The 22,599-nt window shown below is 40.7% G+C and overlaps 1 pseudogene; it reads right to left on the bottom strand.

The window, feature by feature from the left end:
* Nucleotides 1-6,372: 6,372 nt before the first annotated feature.
* LOC129867141 (magnesium transporter NIPA2-like) lies at nucleotides 6,373-22,265 on the bottom strand (annotated as a pseudogene).
* Nucleotides 22,266-22,599: the final 334 nt, after the last annotated feature.

Here is a 22,599-nt window from a genome sequence, read left to right as displayed (position 1 = left end):
TAGCCTAAAGTTGGTCCATGGACAGGTTGTGTTGTCCATAAAGTGTGCATAAAGAAAATCCTTTCAAAACTTTCAAAACTGTCTAGCATTCTAGACATCCAGATGTTTAACACATGGACACGTGCACATTGACCTTAGCACACATAAAAAATATGGAGTCTTTATAATGCCTCTTCCTTGTGTACTTAGGATGACAGCTCCACAACGTCGAATGCATTTTCTATGTATTAGGAGAGGGAAATGCCTGATTGAAGTTAATCAGATTATGGTGGCATTGGAGGTCCACTTGCATCTGGAGAGGCTTGAAAGTCTATAGTCAACAAATAATTGAGTTGTGAGTTCAGAAGCTTGACGAGCATTTCTAACATGTTACTTCTATAACATCCACAAAGGATGTATATGACATGCATTACAACTATCCTTGCTGCCTACATCATATAGTTGCAGTGCCTTCAGAAAGTACTCACACCCCTTTACTTTTTCTATATTTTGTTTTGTTACAGCCTGAATTTAAAATTGATCAAATTGAGACTGTGTCACTGGCCTACACACAATACCCCATAATATCAAAGTGGAATTATGTATTAATTTTAACAAATGTATTAAAAATGAAAAGCTGAAATGGCTTGAGTCAGTAAGTATTGAACCTCTTTGTTTATGGCAATCCTAAATAAATGTAGGAGTAAAAATGTGCTTAACAAGTCACATAATAAGTTGCATGGACTTTTTAATAAGTACCTCATCTCTGTACCCCACATATACAATTAACTGTAAGGTCCCTCAATCGAGCAGTGAATTTCAAACACAGATTCAACCACAAAGATCAATGGAGATTTTGTTGAAACATCTTTGGCAGCGATTACAGGCTGTAGTCTTCTTGGGTATGACGCTACAAGCTTGGCACACCTGTATTTGGGGAGTTCCTCCCATTCTTCGGTGCAGATCCTATCAAGCTCTGTCAGGTTGGATGTGAGCGTCGCTGCACAACTATTTTCAGGTCTCTCCAGAGATGTTCGATTGGGTTTAATTCCGGGCTCTGGCTGGGCCACTCAAGGACATTCAGAGACTTGTCCCGAAGCCACTCCTGCATTGTCCTGTTGGAAGGTCTTAGGTCCTAGGTCCTGGAAGGTCTTTGCCCCAGTCTGAAGTCCTGAGAGCTCTGGAGCAGGTTTTCATCAAGGATCCCTCTGTATTTTTCTCCGTTCATCTTTCACTCAATCCTGACTAGTCTCCCAGTTCCTGCCGCTGAAAAACATCCCCACAGCATGATGCTGCCGCCACCATTTTCACCGTAGGGATGGTGTCAGGGTTTCCTCCAGATGTGACACTTGGCGTTCAGGCCAAAGAGTTCAATCTTGGTTTCATCAGACCAGATAATATTGTTTCTCATGATCTGAGAGGTCTCTTTAGGTGGGCTGGCATGTGCCTTTTACTGAGGAGTGGCTTCCGTCTGGCCACTCTACAATAAAGGCCTGATTGGATGGAGTGCTGCAGAGATGGTTATACTTCTGTAACTTTCTCCCATCTCCACAGAGGAACTCTGAATCTCTGTCAGAGTGACCATCGGGTTCTTGGTCACCTCCTTGACTAATGCTCTTCTCCCCAGATTGCTCATTTTGGGCGAGCAGCCAATTCTCGGAAGAGTCTTGGTGGTTACAAACTTCTTCCACTTAAGAATGATGGAGGCCATTGTGTTTTTGCAGACCTTCAATGCTGCAGAATTTCTTTGGTACCCTTAACCAGATCTGTGCCTCGACACCATCCTGTCTTTTTTGCTCTGACATGCGCTGTCAACTGTGGGACCTTATATGAACAGGTTTACTACAAGTGGACTCCAATCAAGTTGTAGAAACATTTCAAGGATCATCAGTGGAAACAGGATGCAACTGAGCTCAATTCGAGTCTCATAGCAAAGGGTCTGAATACTTGGTGTGTAAATAAGTTATTTCTGTTTTGTACATTTTATACATTTGCAAACATTTTTAAAAACCTGTTTTCGCTTTGTCATTATGGGGTATTGTGTGTAGATTGACGAGGAATTGTTTTATTTAATGAATTTTAGAATAAGCCTGTAACGTAACAAAATGTGGAAAAAGTCCAAAAGTGATTACTTTCCGAATGCACTCTAGTTTCTACACGTAAAGGTTAGCTACATGTAAGCTTTAAGAGTATATTACAAAGATCGTTTCCGTGCATCCTTCATTTGAGTGGGAGGCAGCTGAAACCCTGAGCGGGACTCAATGGTGAGTGATTGCAGTAATTAACACAACACAATGAGGGTGAACAAAAGGCATTTTACAAAAAGGAAATATGCACAGACTTATGAAGGCCTATCCATTTAACCCTTTGCCACTTTCAGTTAATAACATGTTTTTGTCACTATATACAACTAGAACGATTGAAGGAGGGAAGCATAACATCATATATTACTGTGACCAAAATGTTGTTTCAAGTTGAGTGGCAGCGAGACAAATCCCTGTGAGAAGATTAGGGATTTTAATGACCATCAAAGGCAGAAACCAACTGGTTGATAAACATGAGGAGGAACAGGGTGTGATGGGCTCACTGACGCACTGGCTGATGAATGACTGAGACTAATAACTTCATCAACACCACATTATGGTCAACGAAGCAAACAACAGCGATATCTTCTATATTTTCTATTACAGAACAGAATGAGTCCTCCTCCTCCTCAGCCTTCGACATAATTATGACATAATCACAATGCCGATGATTGGAGTAGAAAAACACAAGATGATTATCTCTTGGCTATATTGATTGCAAATTGAAGGAAAGTTTAGAAAAGTCATATATTTCCATATTGCTTGTGCTTCTGGGACATTTTCACACAAGGATAAACTCTCTTCACAGTCAAAGAGCTGAATAACTAAATCGTGGACAACAATTCTATTGACGTCTGTGTTGCAGTTAAATTACCTTGCTCTAAGCCACAACCCTGACCTTTGACTGATGCTGACTGGTTCATAATGTCTGTCACTAATGTGTAGGCTGCTAATGCGTCTATATCAAGATAGTACAATAGTCCCTAATACACCCTAAGTAGGCATTCCTCTTAAGAGTCTAAGCTGTTTTTGTACGATGTGTACGAACTTAAGATATCTGTTATTCTGCATGCTGGTATTGTGTTCTTGTCGTCTAAGGTAGTATGGGTGATAAGTAGCCTAAACCAGAAGAATGGTTAGACTTGTCTATAACTGGGTGCGTAGCTCCATCTACTGGAAATCTTGTGTATTGCTTGTGACATCATTATGTCTTGGTGCTTTTATTGGAGCTATTAAGTTTGGCTATCAGTCAAGCTTCATTTTCTACTGTATGCTTATTATTAGATGCACAATGTGAAACATGAACCATTAATGTTCTAAAACTCCAACGCAGTCCTTAGATGATCATTTAAAAGTCGTACAATTAATGTGAAGAACAGACAGTGACCACGAGCGTTTTAACAAATGATTATGATGAGGATTTTCATAAGGGAACAGGGATTGAAGTGTGAGGATGGGGGAAACGTGCTCTCCTCTCCACAGTACACCTTGCTGAGACTGGGATAGTGATACACAAGGAACCAGAGCAGGCTTAGATTACCATATGATAGAATCAATCTCTTAGTAACACTAGGCTACCCATTAACCCTTACATGACCTGTGGGTTTTAGATACTTCAGTGATGGGTGTAGTCACACTGAAACACTAATTTGTGTATTTCCATCCCACATGGAACATTATGCTGTAATATTAATGATATTTTGGGGGGGGGGCTTTCTCCTTACTGGACAAACTCTAAAAGTGCAAATTATCCATAACCTGTAGGTAGGTCAGTCGGATTGCAGTCTGCCTAGCTCAGTTCAGCACTTCTGCTTTTTTAAAATCTATAACAGGTAAGGAACGCAATATATGATCTATACTTGGCCAGTAGATTTTTCAGTCATGGGTGGCACAATTTGGATTAAGGGGGAGGGAATGGGGCAGGGCATATGCAAACTTAATATTAGCATATCAATACGGTGTGTGGTATAGTATTCTACAGTATACTACAATATTATATACTAAACACTACATGATCGAGGGATACTACGTAGTGTAGTATAGTATTCTATAGTAAACTGTAGTATTTTTATGTAGGGTTGATATTATGTTAGTCGCTTACCTTTCTGAGGGCTCTATAGCAACCTGTCCCTGGGGTCTGTCTGAGAGAGTATGGTCCCGCTCTCAGCTCAGCCGTTAATAACAAACCCACATCATTAGTCTGCTCTGCTCCTGACAAAGCTCAGTGCTTCAGACACCTGACACTTCTTTGTTGACTGGGACCAGTTCACACTTCCTCCTGGAAAGAAAGCAGGGAAACCTGTTTGTCTCATAATGGAATATAGTCAGGAGTCCAAAACAAGTACACTGAATAACTTACTGAATATTAATTCAATGTTCAACTGCACTGTTACAGTTTAAGGGGTTCTGTGTTGGCATTCAATCAATTGACCTGTAATAAGGAACATTGTTGAAAAAGGATAATTTATTTCACTTTTAAATGGTACTGGATCCTGTTTACAAAGAGGAATATCATAGTGTTCATATTGTAGCAAAATTATTAGATCCTACATACTGTGGATTGAATTATTAAACTCCAATTCCTAAAACAAACACACACACGCATGTACAGGCACACACACGTGTGCGCACAGACACAAGCACACACGAACACACACACAATGAAGTGACTCAGACAAAACAATGCCTCTACAAAAGATATGAAAAGTAGCTAAAAATCGAATCAAATTTTATTTGTCACATGCGCCGAATACAACAGTGAAATGCTTACTTACAAGCCCTTAACCAACAATGCAGTTTTAAGAAAAATACCTACAAAAATAAGAAATAAAGTCACAAATAATTCAAGAGCAGCAGTAAAATAACAATAGCGAGGCTATATACAGGGGGTACCAGTACACAGTCAATGTGCGGGGGCACCGGTTAGCGGGGGCACTGGTTAGTTGAGGTAATATATACATGTGTGTTACTGGAGTTACTGAAGTCACTTATGCATAGATAATAACAGAAAGCAGCAGCAGCGTAAAGGGTGGGGGGCAATGCAAGTAGTCTGTGTAGCCATTTGATTAGCTGTTCAGGAGTCTTATGGCTTGGGGGTAGAAGCTGTTTAGAAACTTCTTGGACATAGACTTGGCGCTCTGGTGCCGCTTGCCGTGCGGTAGCAGAGAAAACAGTCTATGACTAGGGTGGCTGGAGCCTTTGACAATTTTGCTGTGGTAAGTAGTAATAAGTAGTGGGGCGGCAGGTAGCCTAGTGGTTAGAGCGTTGGACTCGTAACCGAAAGGTTGTAAGTTAGAATCCCCGAGCTGACAAGGTAATCTGTCATCCTTCCCCTGAACAAGGCAGTTAACCCACTGTTCCTAGGCCGTTATTGAAAATAAGGATTTGTTCTTAACTGACTTGCCTAGTTAAATTAAGATAATATCAGATGTTAGATAACATTTTTAAAAACTCAAATTTGTAAGTTGCTCTGGATAAGAGCGTCTGCTAAATGACGTAAATGTAGTTGCTAATTAGCTCAAGTTGTCCACGATGAGATTCACACACAACCTTTGTGTTACTAGACATTTGTATTATACAACCACTCATCCTCCCCAACAACTACCCTCCTATTGTTTCTGTCTTAAGTAACTTACTGTCTTTATCTGTGATTGAAATGCACTGAATGCAAAATCATGCACTGCACACACAGAAAGTATACTTATTCGTGTGCCTGTACAAATGTTCAAATAAGCAATTTGTGTCTATTTTGCAATAATCTGTAATACTGGGTTTGAAATAACCAAAGCCTTTTAAAATACCTTGATGCATCATGAACAGGGTAAAGTAAACAGCAGCTGTTTATGTGGCCTGCAGGATCATAGCCCAGAGTCATCAGCAACCACTATTATTATTACTTTATCTGTAATTGAGGTAAAAAAAAGACCCAAAACTATAATCAACTGTATAAAATACATATATTCTCTGGTGCCTTGGAGCATCATAGACAGAGATCCTCAGCATGCAGCATCATAGACCACAGTCCCCAGCAGCTTTGGTCACAAATCTACATAAAACAAACATTAAAAAAACAAGTACATATTTACACACAGTACCAGTCAAAAGTTTGGACACATACTCATTCCAGGGTTTTTCTTTATTTTTACTATTTTCTACATTGTATTTTCTACATCAAAACTGTGAAATAACACATACGGAATTACATTTACATTTACATTTAAGTCATTTAACAGACGCTCTTATCCAGAGCGACTTACAAATTGGTGCATTCACCTTATGATATCCAGTGGAACAACCACTTTACAATAGTGCATCTAAATCTTTTAAGCCCCCCCCCCTTTTAAGGAGTTAGAAGGATTACTTTATCCTATCCTAGGTATTCCGGAATCAAGTAGTAACCAAAAAAGTGTTAAATGATGACAGCTTTGCACACTCTTGGCCTTCTCTCAACAAGCTTCATGAGGTAATCACCTGGAATGCATTTCAATTAACAGGTGTGCCTAGTTAAACGTTACTTTGTGGAATTTTTTTCCTTCATAATGCATTTTAGCCAATCAGTTGTGTTGTGACAAGGTATGGGTGGTATACAGAAGATAGCCCTATTTGATAAAATACCAATTCCTTATTATGGCAAGAACAGCTCAAATAAGCAAAGAGAAACAACATGAAGGTCAGTCAATGCGGAAAATTTCTAAAACTTTAAAAGTTTCTTCAAGTGCAGTCACAAAAACCACCAAGCGCTATCATGAGGACCATCACAGGAAAGGAAGACACAGAGTTACTTCTGCTGCAGAGGATAGAGTTACCAGACTCAAATATTGTAGCCCAAATACAGTTCAAGTAACACACATCTCAACATCAACTGTTCAGAGGAGACCGTGTGAATCAGGCCTTCATGGTCAAATTGCTGCAAAGAAACCCCTACTAAAGGACACCAATAATAAGAAGAGACTTGCTTGTGCCAAGAAACACGAGCAATGGACATTAGACCGGTGGAAATCTGTCCTTTGGTCTGAGTCTAAATGTTAGATTTTTGGTTCCAACCGCCGTGTCTTTGTGAGACGCAGAATAGGTGAACGGATGATCTCTGCATGTGTGGTTCCCACAGTGAAGCATGGAGGAGGAGGAGGTGCGACGGTGTGGGGGTGCTTTGCTGGTGACACTGTCAGTGATATATTTAGAATTCGAGACACACCTAACCAGCATGGCTACCACAGCATTCTGCAGCGATACGCCATCCCATCTGGTTTGCGCTTAGTGGCACTATCATTTAATTTTCAACAAGACAATGACCTAAAAACACACCTCCAGGCTGTGTAAGGGCTATTTGACCAAGAAGGAGAGTGATGGAGTGCTGCATCAGATGACCTGGCTTCCACAATCACCCAAAATCAAACCAATTGAGAAAGCAGCCAACAAATGCTCAGCATATGTGGGAACTCATTCAAGACTGTTGGAATAGCATTCCAGGTGAAGCTGGTTGAGAGAATGCCAAGAGTGTGCAAAGCTGTCATCAAGGCAAAAGGTCGCTCCTTTGAAGATTCTAAAATCAAAAATGTATTTTGATTTGTTTAACACCTTTTTGGTTACTACATGATTCCATGTGTTTTTTCATAGTTTTGAGGTCTTCACTATTTTTCTACAATGTTGAAAACAGTCACATAAAGTAAACCCTTGAATGAGTAGGTGTATCCAAACTTTTGATAGGTACTGTAAGTTAAAGTGCTAAGAGTCCTCTACGGTGCCAGCCTCTCAGCTGATGATGAAGACCATGGTTGCGTCTTCTCTCATGGGAGGCAGGCTCTCCATTTCCTCAATGAGGATGTGTTTGTCTTCCTGTTTCTCCTCCAGCAGCTGACACATGCTGCTGGTCAGGCCCTCCAGGGTGACATGGATGTCTTTTGAACAGGTGCAGCATGGCCATCCCCAGGATGATGACCAAGATGCCACCCATAGTGCATACCATGTCTACCCCAGAAATAGGATGATGGAGGTGGTGAGCACGATGGTGGAAACGCACACGTAGTAGATGGGGTAGACTAGTCGTGTGTTGAAGGTGTGCAGGGATTTGTTCAGGTAGTTGACCTGGATGACGATGGAACTCACCAAGGAGGCCAGCAGGATCCAAGTCAGCGGGTGGCGCACCACGGCTGGGTCAGAGAGCACTGTACGGATGGCAATGCCCAGGCCCTTAACGGAGGAGACGGTGAAGGCCCCCAGCAGGCAACAGATGCCGATGTAGACCAGAATGTTCGTCTGGCCCACACGGGGGGAGAAGTAGAAGATAAGCAGCAGGCAGGCCACCAGCAGGATACTGGCAAACACAAGGAAGCCTAGAGATACAAAGCGGATACACAGGAGCCATAATAGTGAGGCTTGGCACAGAGGAGAGAGAGAAGTGTTGCTCTAGGATGTGATGGATGGTGGTTAGGGAACAGACAGGTGTTATTCCCTGGTGCAGAAGTATCGTCCGTCATTATGTCTACATACTTGCTCAACAACGACGTTAGCATTTTGTTATCTTTTAAGTTCTCTCCTCTTGATTACATGCTCATTACCTCATTATACTTTAATGAATAGAAATAATGTACCTGGGTCAAGCAGTTTGTCAGTCATCTGGTGCAGGGTTGTCACTTCCTCTTCTTTGGGTGCGTGGATCACCATGAGGATGCTGCCCAGTACGCTGAGCACACAGCCCAGCTTCCCAAACAGATTTAGAGTCTCCCCCAACAGGTAGGAGGAAAGCACTGCACTGTGTCGAGAGAGAAGCCAGAACTACAGTCATTTCAATATCAATGCAAACCACAAAACAGCAGATTGCTGTAGACCAATGACTTACACAGAACAGCCCCTGACAATTAAATTGTTTTTTAGGTAAGTTTTGGCCAGAAATATTCTCAAAACTTTTGAATTTCTGAGTCCACGTTAGGTTTTTAAGCAACTAATTGACCAACCATTTCATTCAGATTTTTTCTGTGAGCTCAATACACAGTTTCTCTAGAGATAAATCAGAATAAGCCCGAACTGTGTGATGTAGTAGGGAGTTGTAGTTTCCATCAGGCCGACATTCTCTATAGTTTAGCGCAGAAAACATAGTAATTAACTACAATGACCACAATCCATTGCCACTTACGGTCTGTATGGGGCAGACACGGAGATGGAGAGAAGAAAGAAGAACGCGTGATTGAGAGGCGTAAAGAGCAGTTGCTTCGCGAGGTATCTCTACCTGAAAATACATGATCTTAGTGATTGATAGTTGGTATTTAGCAGCCATAAAAGTATGCCTTATTTATCAAAATCAAATCAAATGTTATTTGTCACATGCGCTGAATACAACATGTGTAGACCTTACAGTGAAATGCTTACTTAATAGCCCTCTTACGGCTTGGTGTCCCGCTAGCGTTCCACTAAGACAACATCCGGTAAAATTGCAGAGCGCAAAATTCAAAATCATATTATTAAACATTCATGAAAATACAAATGTCTTACATCTTTTAAAAGCTTAACTTCTTGTTAATCCAACTGCGTTGTCAGATTTCAAAAAGGCCTTACGGCGAAAGCATACCATGCAATTATCTGAGGACAGTGCACCACATGAAAATACTTTTTCAAACCAGCACAGGCGTCACAAAATCACAAACTTACCTTTGAAGATCTTCCTCTGTTTGCAATCCCAAGGGTCCCAGCTACACAATGAATGGTTGTTTTGTTTCTTCAACTGTAGGTATTACAGTCTCGGCCAGGGACAGGTTGAAAATGTCAGTGAAGATGCTTGCCAGTTGGTCAGCGCATGCTCGGTGTACACGTCCTGGTAATCTGTCTGGCCCTGCTGCCTTGTGAATATTGACCTGTTTAAAGGTCTTACTCATATCGGCTACGGCGGGTTCGAGTCCTGATTCTTGAAAGCGGCAGCTCTACCCTTTAGCTCAGTGAGGAAGTTGCCTGTAATCCATGGCTTCTGTTTGAGGTATGTACGTACGGTCACTGTGGGGACAATGTCATCGATGCACTTATTGATGAACCCGGTGACTGATGTGGTATACTCCTCGATGCCATCGGATGAGTCCCGGAACATATTCCAGTCTGTGCTAGCAAACCAGTCCTGTAGCTTAGCACCTGCATCATCTGACCACTTTCGTATTGAGCAAGTAAAGGTGGTCTAGAGTTTTTTTTCTCTTAATGCACATGTAACATGGTGGTAGAAATGAGGTAAAACAGATTTAAGTTGATTTACTTTGAAGAACTCCTAAAATAATGTTTTTTTTTGTCGTACAACAGCTCTTTAGAGATGAGATGATGACTTGGAATTAAATAATTAAGTCATCAAATAAAACAAATGTGAATAAATGATGGTTAAAAAGTGATAAGCAGTATTGGACAGTCACTACCATCATGAGACTTGTATTACTTGTTTTATTCCGTGTTGTTACAGCATTGAACCCACATAATACATTTAATGTAAAAAAAAAGGCTAACAGACCTCAAAAAGCACTAATCACTCAGCACTCGTTCACATATACCAACATAAGGGTACAACATGATAACATTAGCTAGGTTTTCATCTAATTGGCAAAAGATTTTCATGCGAATATTCTCAAATCTGCACATAAACAATATGTGCATTTTCCCACCAGAGATGTGTTTTCATCAAATTGACTTGTGGCAGATAAAAGGCTATGCGTGATGAGGTATTGCACATAAAAATACCTTTAGCGGTTAAATTCCCATGTACTGAATAAAAAATATTCCATGTCATTTTCAACTCTGCTCTCACAAAAAATGGTGCATTTCTCACAAAACATTAGGAACACCTCCTCAGAACAGCCTCAATTCATCGGGGCATAGACTCTACAAGGTGTCGAAAGTGTTCCACAGGGATACTGGCCCATGGTGACTCCAATGTTTCCCACAGTGTCACGCCCTGACCTGAGATATCTCTGTTTTCTTTATATTTTGGTTAGGTCAGGGTGTGACTAGGGTGGATTACGTTCGTTTTTGTATTGTCTAGGGGTTTTGTATTGTCTAGGGGTTTTGTATTGTCTAGGGTTTTGTAGGTCTAGGTATTTGTATGTTTATGGTGGCCTGATATGGTTCCCAATCAGAGGCAGCTATTTATCGTTGTCTCTGATTGGGGATCATATTTAGGTAGCCATTTCCCCTTTGGTGTTTGTGGGTTCTTGTTCTATGTTTAGTTGACTGTCTGCACTATTCATATAGCTTCACGGTTCGTTTTGTTATTTTGTTAGTTTGTTCAGTGTTCATTCTATTTAAATAAAGAAGAATGTACGCATACCACGCTGCACCTTGGTCTCCTTCGTATGACGAACGTGATACACAGTTGTGTCAAGTTGGCTGGATGTCCTTTGGGTGGTGGACCATTCTTGATACACACGGGAAACTGTTGAGCATTAAAAACCCAGCAACGTTGCAGTTCTTGACACACTGAAAACGTTTTGCCTGGCACCTACTATCATACCATGTTCAAAGGTACTTAAATATTTTGTCTTGCTAATTCGCCCTCTGAATGACACACATACACAATCCATGTCTCAATTGTTTCCAGGCTTAAAAATCCTTTAACTTGTCTTCTCCACTTTATCTACACTGATTGAAGTGGATTTAACAAGTGACATCAATAAGGGATCATATCTTTCACCTGGATTCACCTGGTCAATCTATGTCATGGAAAGAGCAGGTGTTCCTAATGTTTTGTACACTCAGTGTATAGGGACTGTGCAGATTTTGGTATTGGCACAGGATCTCTCGCCAACAGCTCGCAGATGCAGTGCGGGTATAGCTTACATGATGAAATTATTATGGACAAAATATATTTTTTATTTGTCAGATGGCAGGCAAGCATAGATGATCATGTCACCAGAATAAGACCCTCAATATTAATAGGAAAGGAGCATCAAGCTACTCACCTTGCACTTTCACCACTCTGTGACGTTCATTATCATTTATTTACTCTATAGCCTAATAACCTGCATGCTTTCCCGACGAGTCGTAGTGGGAGGACCACACAACATGTCATCGCGTGACTCCGAGTACACTTCGATATGATAGTTATTATATCAATATTTGCACATAAAAGCATTTCCACTGACATTTCTCGCATAATTCATTTTCCGACACAAAAAGATCACATCTTGTCTATTATATTTTGTTTTGTCGACATTTGGAAAGTTTACAGACAAATGTTCTGTTTCCATCAGGCCTGTCGTGACATTTTTTATCTGACCTGTACTTTGCTCGTTACTAGCATAAAAAGGCTGGATGGGTACCTGGTTTGTGACATAGGTATATGGTGAGGCACCAGAGAGAATGCAATGATAGCTAGCTGTATGTAGATATAAGCCAGGTAACAGAGAGGTAAGGGTACCTGATAAGGACACTCAGTGTACCAAAAGGAATCACCACAGTAGCTGGGGCAAACATGTATGCTGCAAAGTTGGCCGCTTCGCCGGCACCCACTGTGGGTGCTTAAAATAACAAACATTAATGTAACTGTAAGGGGTGCGTTACTGGTGGCAGGGAAGTCAGACGAAGGAGAGCAGAACTAGGTAATAGCCGGAGCAGTTTAATTGCAAAAACCAACGGCATAAAGAAATAACCAAAATGGGTACAAAACCCCGACACGCACCAGTAAACATGTGCACAAACACTTACAACCAGCAATTCCACAAAAAGACATGGGGGGGAACAGAGGGTTAAATACACAACAATTAATGAGGGAAATGAAAACCAGGTGTGTAGGAAAACAAGACAAAACAAGTGGAAAATGAAAGTGGATCAAAGATGGCTAGAAGACCGGCGACACCGACCGCCGAACGCCGCCCGAACAAGGAGAGGAACCGACTTCGGTGGAAGTCGTGACAGTAACCCAACAGAAATATAGTGAAACTACTCAAAATACAAGTATTCCCACATGACATATAGTTAGTGATGAGGGGAAAATATTTAAACAGTTACACATCGCAATATTATTACTTTGACTCCAAGTATCGATTTGTAAAAAAAACGCTTGGTAGCGTTAGCTAACACTAGTAGCTTGTTGGCTGTACCTGAGCCAAGACAAATGTATTTTCATCCTTTAGATTGTTCTCTTTTTTAAATAGTGAGCCAACATGTTTACAGGACTATTGTTTCCATGACTGATCCAAAAAATGTTATCATGCTCTCTCTCATCTCTCTGCAGCAGACATAATGGTGAGCATTATGTTTGGAACATCAAATTGCAATTAAATCGCAGTATCGAATCGCAATATCAAATCGTAATACACATAGAACTGTGACAATCACAATACATATCGTATCGGCACCTAAGTATGGTGGTAATATTGTATCGTGAGGTCCCTGGCAATTTCCAGCCCTACAGTGCTTCTGGCGAATATTGAGAGTAGATTTTGCTACTTGGCAAAACAAACTCACTGGTTAGAAGGCCAGCCCACCATAGCCAGTCCTTTAAATATCCATGACCACCTTCACCTGCACAAACACAGACAAGGCACTCAATAAAAGAGAAGAAAAACAAATAAATAACATCAACCAATAACAAATACAGTTGATTGATTGCTTGACATGAAACCTCCAACCTCCTGTAAAGGCCGTGAAGTTGTTTCATGCCCTCAGAAAACCTTGATGCTAGTACAGTGTGTTCAATCAGATGTTATATAACTGACTAAGAGTACCCTTTATAGACAGAGCATTGCTCCGGTCAGGGTTCCTGCCCAGTTTCGAGTGCTACAACAACCTTTAACAGTGGCTGGATGTACTGTTCAATTTCCCTTTTCTTATGGACAGCTGAAATTTCATACTGTAAGGTCACAGTGCAAGAACTACTGTCAGTTGATACCACTTCATTTCAATGAACAGGAACAAAGCCCTATACTGTAGATGTCTTTTTGTTTTTCTACATCCTTAAACATTGTTTCCTGAGAAGACACTCACCTGCTCTTGTCTGTTCAATACAGGCAATTTTTTTATTTCACCTTTATTTAACCAGGTAGGCCAGTTGAGAACAAGTTCTCATTTACAACTGCGACCTGGCCAAGATAAAGCAAAGCAGTGCGGCACAAACAAGACAGTTACACATGGGATAAACAAACGTACAGTCAATAACACAATAGAAAAATCTATATACAGTGTGTGCAAATGTAGTAAGATTAGGGAGGTAAGGCAATAAATAGGCCATAGTGGCAAAATAATTACAATTTAGCAAGTAAACACTGGAGTTATAGGTGTGCAAGTAGAGATACTGGGGTGCAAAGGAGCAAAAAAATAGACTAGACGAAGCAGAGCCTTCTTCTTCAGCATCACACTTCCTTCAATCAGGAAGGCAGACAGCACCGCCAGGGTCAAACAAATCCAGAAGTTATAGCTGCTCCACTTGTTGCCGACAGCTGATAGCCCTGTCTCAGTGGCATTGTGATTGTCAGTGAATGAGGTGTTAAGTAGGCCTGTCTCCCCATTGACTATACACACAGCAGTCTTTGACAGACACAGCAGCCTTATTATGGAACCTGGAAAAACAAGCAGAGTGCAATAACTTTTAACATGATAGCTTCATAAAAGCTGTTGTGCTAATATTGTGTATTTACCATGTACTTTTAAATAAATACCTGGCGTTTCTGTAAAATAAAGTATATTCCTGCTATCAGAATATCTGTTGAAAAGAAACCGATCCAAAACACCCAGTTCAAATTGAAATGAACAACAGAGATAATGACCTACAAAGAGATGCAGATTGCTTAAAGGTCCAATGCAGCCGTTTTATATGAACATCAAATTATTTCTGGATAATAAATGAGTACCTTACTGTGAATATTTTCAATTAAAATTGTCAAAAAGAAACAAAATTAGTTTGGCAAAGAGCAATTTTGCAAGCAATAATTTTGCTAGGACTGTCTGGGAGTGGTCTGAGTTGGGAGGGGAAAACTGAAAATTAGCTGTTATTGGCAGAAAAGTTTGGTCCATTACTACTATTGGTCGATTGGTCTATTAACTAATTCAGCACCTGGTGATGTCACAAGGCAGGAGATACAGTGGGGCAAAAAAGTATTTAGTCAGCCACCAATTGTGCAAGTTCTCCCACTTAAAAAGATGAGAGAGACCTGTAATTTTCATCATAGGTACACTTCAACTATGACAGACAAAATAAGAAAAAGAAATCCAGAAAATCACATTGTAGGACTTTTAATGAATTACTTGCAAATTATGGTGGAAAATAAGTATTTGGTCACCTACAAACAAGCAAGATTTCTGGCTCTCACAGACCTGTAACTTCTTCTTTAAGAGGCTCCTCTGTCCTCCACTCATTACCTGTATTAATGGCACCTGTTTGAACTTGTTATCAGTATAAAAGACACCTGTCCACAACCTTAAACAGTCACACTCCAAACTGCACTATGGCCAAGACCAAAGAGCTGTCAAAGGACACCAGAAACAAAATTGTAGACCTGCACCAGGCTGGGAAGACTGAATCTGCAATAGGTAAGCAGCTTGGTTTGAAGAAATCAACTGTGGGAGCAATTATTAGGAAATCAAATCAAATCAAATGTTATTTGTCACATACACATGGTTAGCAGATGTTAATGCGAGTGTAGCGAAATGCTTGTGCTTCTAGTTCCGACAATGCAGTAATAGCCAACAAGTAATCTAACCTAACAATTCCACAACTACTACCTTATACACACAAGTATAAAGGGATAATGGAAGACATACAAGACCACTGATAATCTCCCTCGATCTGGGACTCCACGCAAGATCTCACCCCGTGGGTTCAAAATGATCACAAGAACAGTGAGCAAAAATCCCAGAACCACACGGGGGGACCTAGTGAATGACCTGCAGAGAGCTGGGACCAAAGTAACAAAGCCTACCATCAGTAGCACACTATGCCGCCAGGGACTCAAATCCTGCAGTGCCAGACGTGTCCCCCTGCTTAAGCCAATACATGTCCAGGCCCGTCTGAAGTTTGCTAGAGAGCATTTGGATGATCCAGAAGAAGATTGGGAGAATGTCATATGGTCAGATGAAACTAAAATATGACTTTTTGGTAAAAACTCAACTCGTCGTGTTTGGAGGACAAAGAATGCTGAGTTGCATCCAAAGAACACCATACCTACTGTGAAGCATGGGGGTGGAAACATCATGCTTTGGGGCTGTTTTTCTGCAAAGGGACCAGGACGACTGATCCGTGTAAAGGAAAGAATGAATGGGGCCATGTATCGTTAGATTTTGAGTGGAAACCTCCTTCCATCAGCAAGGGCATTGAAGATGAAATGTGGCTGGGTCTTTCAGCATGACAATGATCCCAAACACACCGTCCGGGCAACGAAGGAGTCGCTTCGTAAGAAGCATTTCAAGGTCCTGGAGTGGCCTAACCAGTCTCCAGATCTCAACCCCATAGAAAATCTTTGGAGGGAGTTGAAAGTCCGTGTTGCCCAGCAACAGCCCCAAAACATCACTGCTCTAGAGGAGATCTGCATGGAGGAATGGGCCAAAATACCAGCAACAGTGTGTGAAAACCTTGTGAAGACTTACAGAAAACGTTTGACCTCTGTCATTGCCAACAAAGGGTATATAACAAAGTATTGAGATAAACTTTTGTTATTGACCAAATACTTATTTTCCACCATAATTTGCAAATTCATTAATTGTGTGTGATTTTCTGGATTTTTCTTCTAATTTTGTCTGTCATAGTTGAAGTGTACAATGATGAAAATTACAGGCCTCTTGGTGGCTGACTAAATATGTTTTTGCCCCACTGTAACTCCATCCCACCAAAACAGGCAAAATTTTCTGGGGGTCTTTTCAAAATTAATCTTCTTGACTGCACTGGGCCTTTAAAGCTAGAATCCTTAGTTGATGTCCATCTTTGGACTTATAAATGAATTATATATCTACCCATTCGTTCAACTGCAATACCCCTTCAGAGCCCAAAATATAAGCCTGTTTAATTCCAATGTTTGTAAACAATGTAAATGTAAACAAACATTGTATAATTTAAGGATCGGCGTTCCGTCAACGGGACAGTTGTAAATCATGCAGCGCGTTATGTCAAGATCGCAGATTTTTAAAGAAACAACAAATAACAACAAATACGGTATATATAAGTGTCTTATATCAGCTCAAAGCTTAAATTCTTGTTAATATAACTGCACTGTCAAATTTACAGTAGCTATTACTGCGAAAAAATGCCATGCTTGCCATTGTTTGAGGAGAGCTCCTAACAACAAAACACTTTTTTCTTTGCGACAGGTTTGATAAATTCACATCTGAAGGTGAAATGTGTATTTACATTGTGAAATCTTGCTATGATTTGTCATCCAAAGGGTCCCAGAGATACCATGAAGTGTCGTTTTGTTAGATAAAATCCGTTTTCATATCCTAAAAAGATCCATATAGCATGCATGATCGATTTTGTATTTCCACTCGTTCAATTTGCAAAGAAAGGAATCTGTGAAAATCTCACCCTAAATGTTGTTTCAATGAGTCAAATCACATTTGTATCTATTCCTCAGAGATCCTAACAAGACTTCACTATTTCATTAGAGGTGTAGTATATCCTTTAGTACACCATATTTGGTCAGAGCGACGCCTTCATGGCACCCCGATGACGCGGGCGGCCATCACTTGAACGACTGTATCTTTGTCAAATAAGCACCAATCGGGGGGTCAAACAAAGCTAGCTAGATAGCCAACTATATTTTCCCCCCCTTTTTCCCCCCAATTTCGTGGTATCCAATTGTTTGTAGTTACTGTCTTGTCTCATCGCTGCACCTCCTGTACAGACTCGGGAGAGGCGAAAGTCGAGCCATGTGTCCTCCGAAACACAACCAAACCAAGCCGCACTTCTTAACACAGTGCGCATCTAACCCGGAAGCCAGCCGCACCAATGTGTCGGAGGAAACACCATACACCTAGCGACCTGGTCAGCGAGCACTGCGCCCGGCCCGCCACATGAGACAAACCCTCCCGGCCAAACCCTGCCGGCCAAACCCTCCCTAAACCGGACGATGCTGGGCCAATTGTGCGCCGCCCCATGGGCCTCCCGGTCACGGCACAGCTAGCACTGCAGTGCAGTGCCTTAGACCACTGCGCCACCCGGTGTATATGTTGTAAAATATAGCTATTTACCTTGTACGACAGCATGCCTTTTCAGTTTGGACAAAAATTATAAGGATATTCAGTTATGAAGTTTTGAAAACTGGTTGTTTTGCAAATGTTGTACTTATAATATGGCTACTAATACTTGGAAAATTGGAAAAAAGGGGGCTATGTTTGTAAACAATGTAAATGTAAACAAACATTGTTTAACCTCAAAACATGGTTAAAACTATAATTTGGATATCATGGATGGTCAGTCCTTGCATCCATAGCGCTGTCTATGAATTTGAGAATGGTTACATTTCTCCAGGCTTATCCCTTTTTACCGAAACAGTGACAGGGTATCCGCTTTTTATTGTTTTAATTAAGGACGATCTTGCATTGTGTCGATTAAAGCTATTATCCAACAGCTCTCGAAGTAGCAGAACTGGTTGTAGGATAAAAAGAGACGTATAAAAGAATCTGTTCCTATCAAATGTGCTCCTTCTCTATCCATACAGTTCGGATGGACTTTTCATTCCAAGCACAAATAAAATGTTTCACTAAAACAAATCGATGCTACAGGGTGTCTTATGTCATCCAGTGTGGACAAACAAAACAAACAAGTCAACCTGACCTGCTCAGGTGTACGTCTGGCCCGCCCAATTTCCTCCGTCAAAATACAGCGCTCGTGCTTTCACATCTAATCAATTCCATGCCCCTTTCAATACTTTGCAGTTGTAGAGTATTTTATGTTCTAGAATATGTCTAAATATTTTACAAATCAAAAAACGGTTTATTTTCTATATATTTTTCAGAATTCATAAATTTAAGTAAGAATATACTCCTATTACAGAGCAAGCTGTAAACCTCCATATGACACCTACTTTTGTTTTGTAGCACCTACAGATGAAACATTATGGTGTCTTAAGTGAGACCTGAGTGAGGCCAAAATGTCTCAAATATTCAATAAAGTCAATAAATTATTTCTCAGTTATGCTTTAAAGAGAAGTAATCCCAAAATAGTGAAAGAAAGTGCAAGTGTGTCAGTTGTCATGGTGAGGACACCACAGTCTAGTTCTGTTTGCCAGCTGTACCATCCAGATACCCTCATAGTGAAATAATATTTTTTTTTATGTATTGCTAAGGTGATAAACTGCACTGCCAGAGTCCATAAGAACTCAAGAAAGATCAATATCATCATATCTGCAGCTGAACGCTTCTTGGGATTGAAGGATGTCATAGACAAGGAGCTGCACGGAATACTGTCTGGAGCAGTTCCGTCCTCTTCATACCCCTACGATGGTTATTTGTTGCTGAAGTTTTCAGAATCAGTAGTAGGTGTAGCAGAGACGCAATTGAAGCACTTGTGTTGGTTTGTCCAGACACTGCCATGGAAGCGTAAGTCTCTATCCTGGTTGAAATGAACATTTATGTGGTGAGAAGGTTAATGACGGCCTGCAAAGAGAAAGGACGTGAAGACTGCCTGAGCACACTAAGAGTTCATCCTGCCATCAAAGAGGCTTATGAGCAATGTCAACTCTAAACTGCTCGTGAAATCAGCCTGTGCAGAGAAGCACGAGATTGAACTTCACTCAACTTTCTAGAGTTTTCTCCGTTAGTTAACACTCTCAACGTTTCCCTTTACTGTGGGAATTGTGATCGAATCAACGCAACATTAGCTACTTTCAATGCAACATACTGAATCAAAACAAACTATGCAAGATTTAGTATGCAAAACTAACTATGGAAGAGATTTTGTTGTTGGCAAAGCACATTGGAGTAGGATTCTATTGCATTGACAGGCAGTGCTCAGGCCTGTACTCTATACAGACGTGTGCATCATAACCAGTTAGAGCTGGAGTAGGCCTACACTACCGGTCAAAAGTTTTAGAACACCTACTCATTCAAGGGTTTTTCTTTATTTTGACTATTTTCTACATTGTAGAATAATAGTGAAGACATCAAAACTATGAAATAACGCATATGGAAACATGTAGTAACCAAAAAAAGTGTTAAAGAAATCAAAATGCATTTTATATTTCAGATTCTTTAAAAAGTCACTACACGATGACTCAGGTCATCTGGGGTTTCGACAATAGCCACCCGTTGTCTGGTCAATTCTGCTGAACGCCAGTCAACTATGTTGGACACACAGTTTCCCAAGATCGAATGGCTATAGATCCATCAAAGATCGAAGCAGTAACCACATGGCCGAGACCAGACACTGTGTCGGCACAGGTGCAGGCTGGTGCAGGCTCTTGAAAGCCATATATACTACATATCGGTGTAAGCGGTTAAGCGTTAGGCAGAATACTGTAACGAGAATACAAGGATCAAATCCTGCGTCCAGTCACATTAATCAGTAGAAGTTCATCCCTGTCTGAACTTTGAATTTCAAGTTTTGAAGTATATAAAAGTATATTGAAATATACATTTTACCGACTTAATATCTTTTACATTTGTGTTCTTGTTGTTATTAGTCTCACCCTTCAGCTCCATTCAACCCCTCCAATCTATGTCTTAACACCATCCATCTTGGATTTCTATTTGCCATATATTTTGCTCTACAAATCCTCCAAACAGACCTCACTGAACTCAGCTACTTCTGCCAGAGAAGTCACTACATGTGTTGAAGTCACTACACGATGACTCAGGTCATCTGGGGTTTCGACAATACTTATGGATTAGTAAGAGACAGTTTCTAGTGGCCACGTATGAAACCAGAGGTCAAAGACTACTGCATGTCCTGTGCTCGCTGTATCCATAGAAAGACTCTACTCAAAATAGTTGCTCCTTTGTCTCATATACATAGCGACGGACCTTTGGCTCTTGTCTGCATGGATTTCCTGTCCATTGAACCAGATTCCAGTAAGACAGCAAATGTCATAGTCAATACAGATCACTGTATAAGACATGCTTGTCTTTCCTACAAAGAATCAGAAAGCATCCACGGTTGCAAAAGGGTTGTGGGAGAAGTATTTAAGCATTATGGTGATCCTCAACCTGAGACATCTTGTATATTCGTACAATTGCACTCAGATCGAAGCAACCGGATATTCTCTGTACTTTATCATGCTGGCCGTGAAGCAAGGTTACCTGTAGATCTATGCTTTGGAGTCTCGAGTGATGGTGCATCAGAAAAGTCTGACACAAAAAGTTGCAAGTTGTATACAAACTCGCAGAGACCACTGCAGGAAAAACAGAACATAGAGAACACAGGAAATGATCAAGATTCATCATTCCAATCTTATGCCTGAGACAGAGTCCTGATACGGAATCTAGGCCTGAAAGGAAAGCACAAGTTGGCAGATTGCTGGGCCTCTACGCAGCATGTTGTTGAAAGTCAAATGCCAAACTTTTATTTTCTTATTTTTTATTTCACCTTTATTTAACCAGGTAGGCTAGTTGAGAACAAGTTCTCATTTGCAACTGCGACCTGGCCAAGATAATACAAAGAAGTTCGACACATACAACAACACAGAGTTACACATGGAATAAACAAACATACAGTCAATAATTCAACTTAACTGCATTCCGGTTGAAGCCAGAAAATGGAGATGGACCCATCAAAATCCTTCATCGGAATTACCTGTTACTGCTAGCAAAGCAAGTGTGCCTAGAATCTGTGGCTGACGTTGATCCAACACCGAGTCAAAGAACCCTGCAAAGAAGAAAGAAAGAAAATAAGACCAATTAACTGGGATTGAACAAGCCAGAAGGCTGTACATCAAGTGAAGAAGAAAAACTGGACAAATCCAGAGAAATCTAAAGATGTTGATTCAGAAGATGAAGACAACTTTCAAGACAGAGAAGATGAAAAAATGTCTGAACCTTTCAGTTTGGATTTAGAATGTAATGACTAGAGAACCTGTGGCGAGTTCAGGAGGAAAAAATGAAACAGAGTCCACTGAAGAAAGAAATGAAGCTGAAGAAGCAACAAACAAGTGACTGTAGGTTGAGGAATCTGACCCAGTTGAAGAGAACCCAGAAGAAAGGGAGGAAGCAGAAACAGAGATAAGAATATCTCAAATAACTAAGAAAGCTCCTACACTACTCACCTCTGACACACCTGGAGTTCCTAATGTGGTGTGTGCTCCTATAGTGAGACATGTCTCCTTCATATACAAGTGGACTGGGTAATACTCTGGATATCCCTTACTCCCTTTTAGATACTCTAGGCAACAGAAAACAAGGATTGACACATTTACTGTGTTTGTACATTTGGTTCTTTACACGAGTTTGCTTGTCATGAGGACGTGCTTATTTTGGTGAAGCCTGTTGCTTGCATCGCGTCAAACACTTGTACTACTTTCATGTGCAAGTTTCAAAGAAACAACATGCCAATAGTTTAAGAATCAGTGTTGGTTTTAATTCTTCAATGTACCATCCACTTAAGTATTTTGACGTTTACGTTCATGTGAACTAATGTAAGTTTACGTTCATG

The sequence above is a fragment of the Salvelinus fontinalis genome, chromosome 2 (genome assembly GCF_029448725.1).
Source record: "Salvelinus fontinalis isolate EN_2023a chromosome 2, ASM2944872v1, whole genome shotgun sequence".
Classification (NCBI taxonomy): domain Eukaryota; kingdom Metazoa; phylum Chordata; class Actinopteri; order Salmoniformes; family Salmonidae; genus Salvelinus; species Salvelinus fontinalis.
The sequence above is the reverse complement of the archived record's forward strand: the minus strand, read 5'-3'. Positions and strand labels throughout refer to the sequence as shown.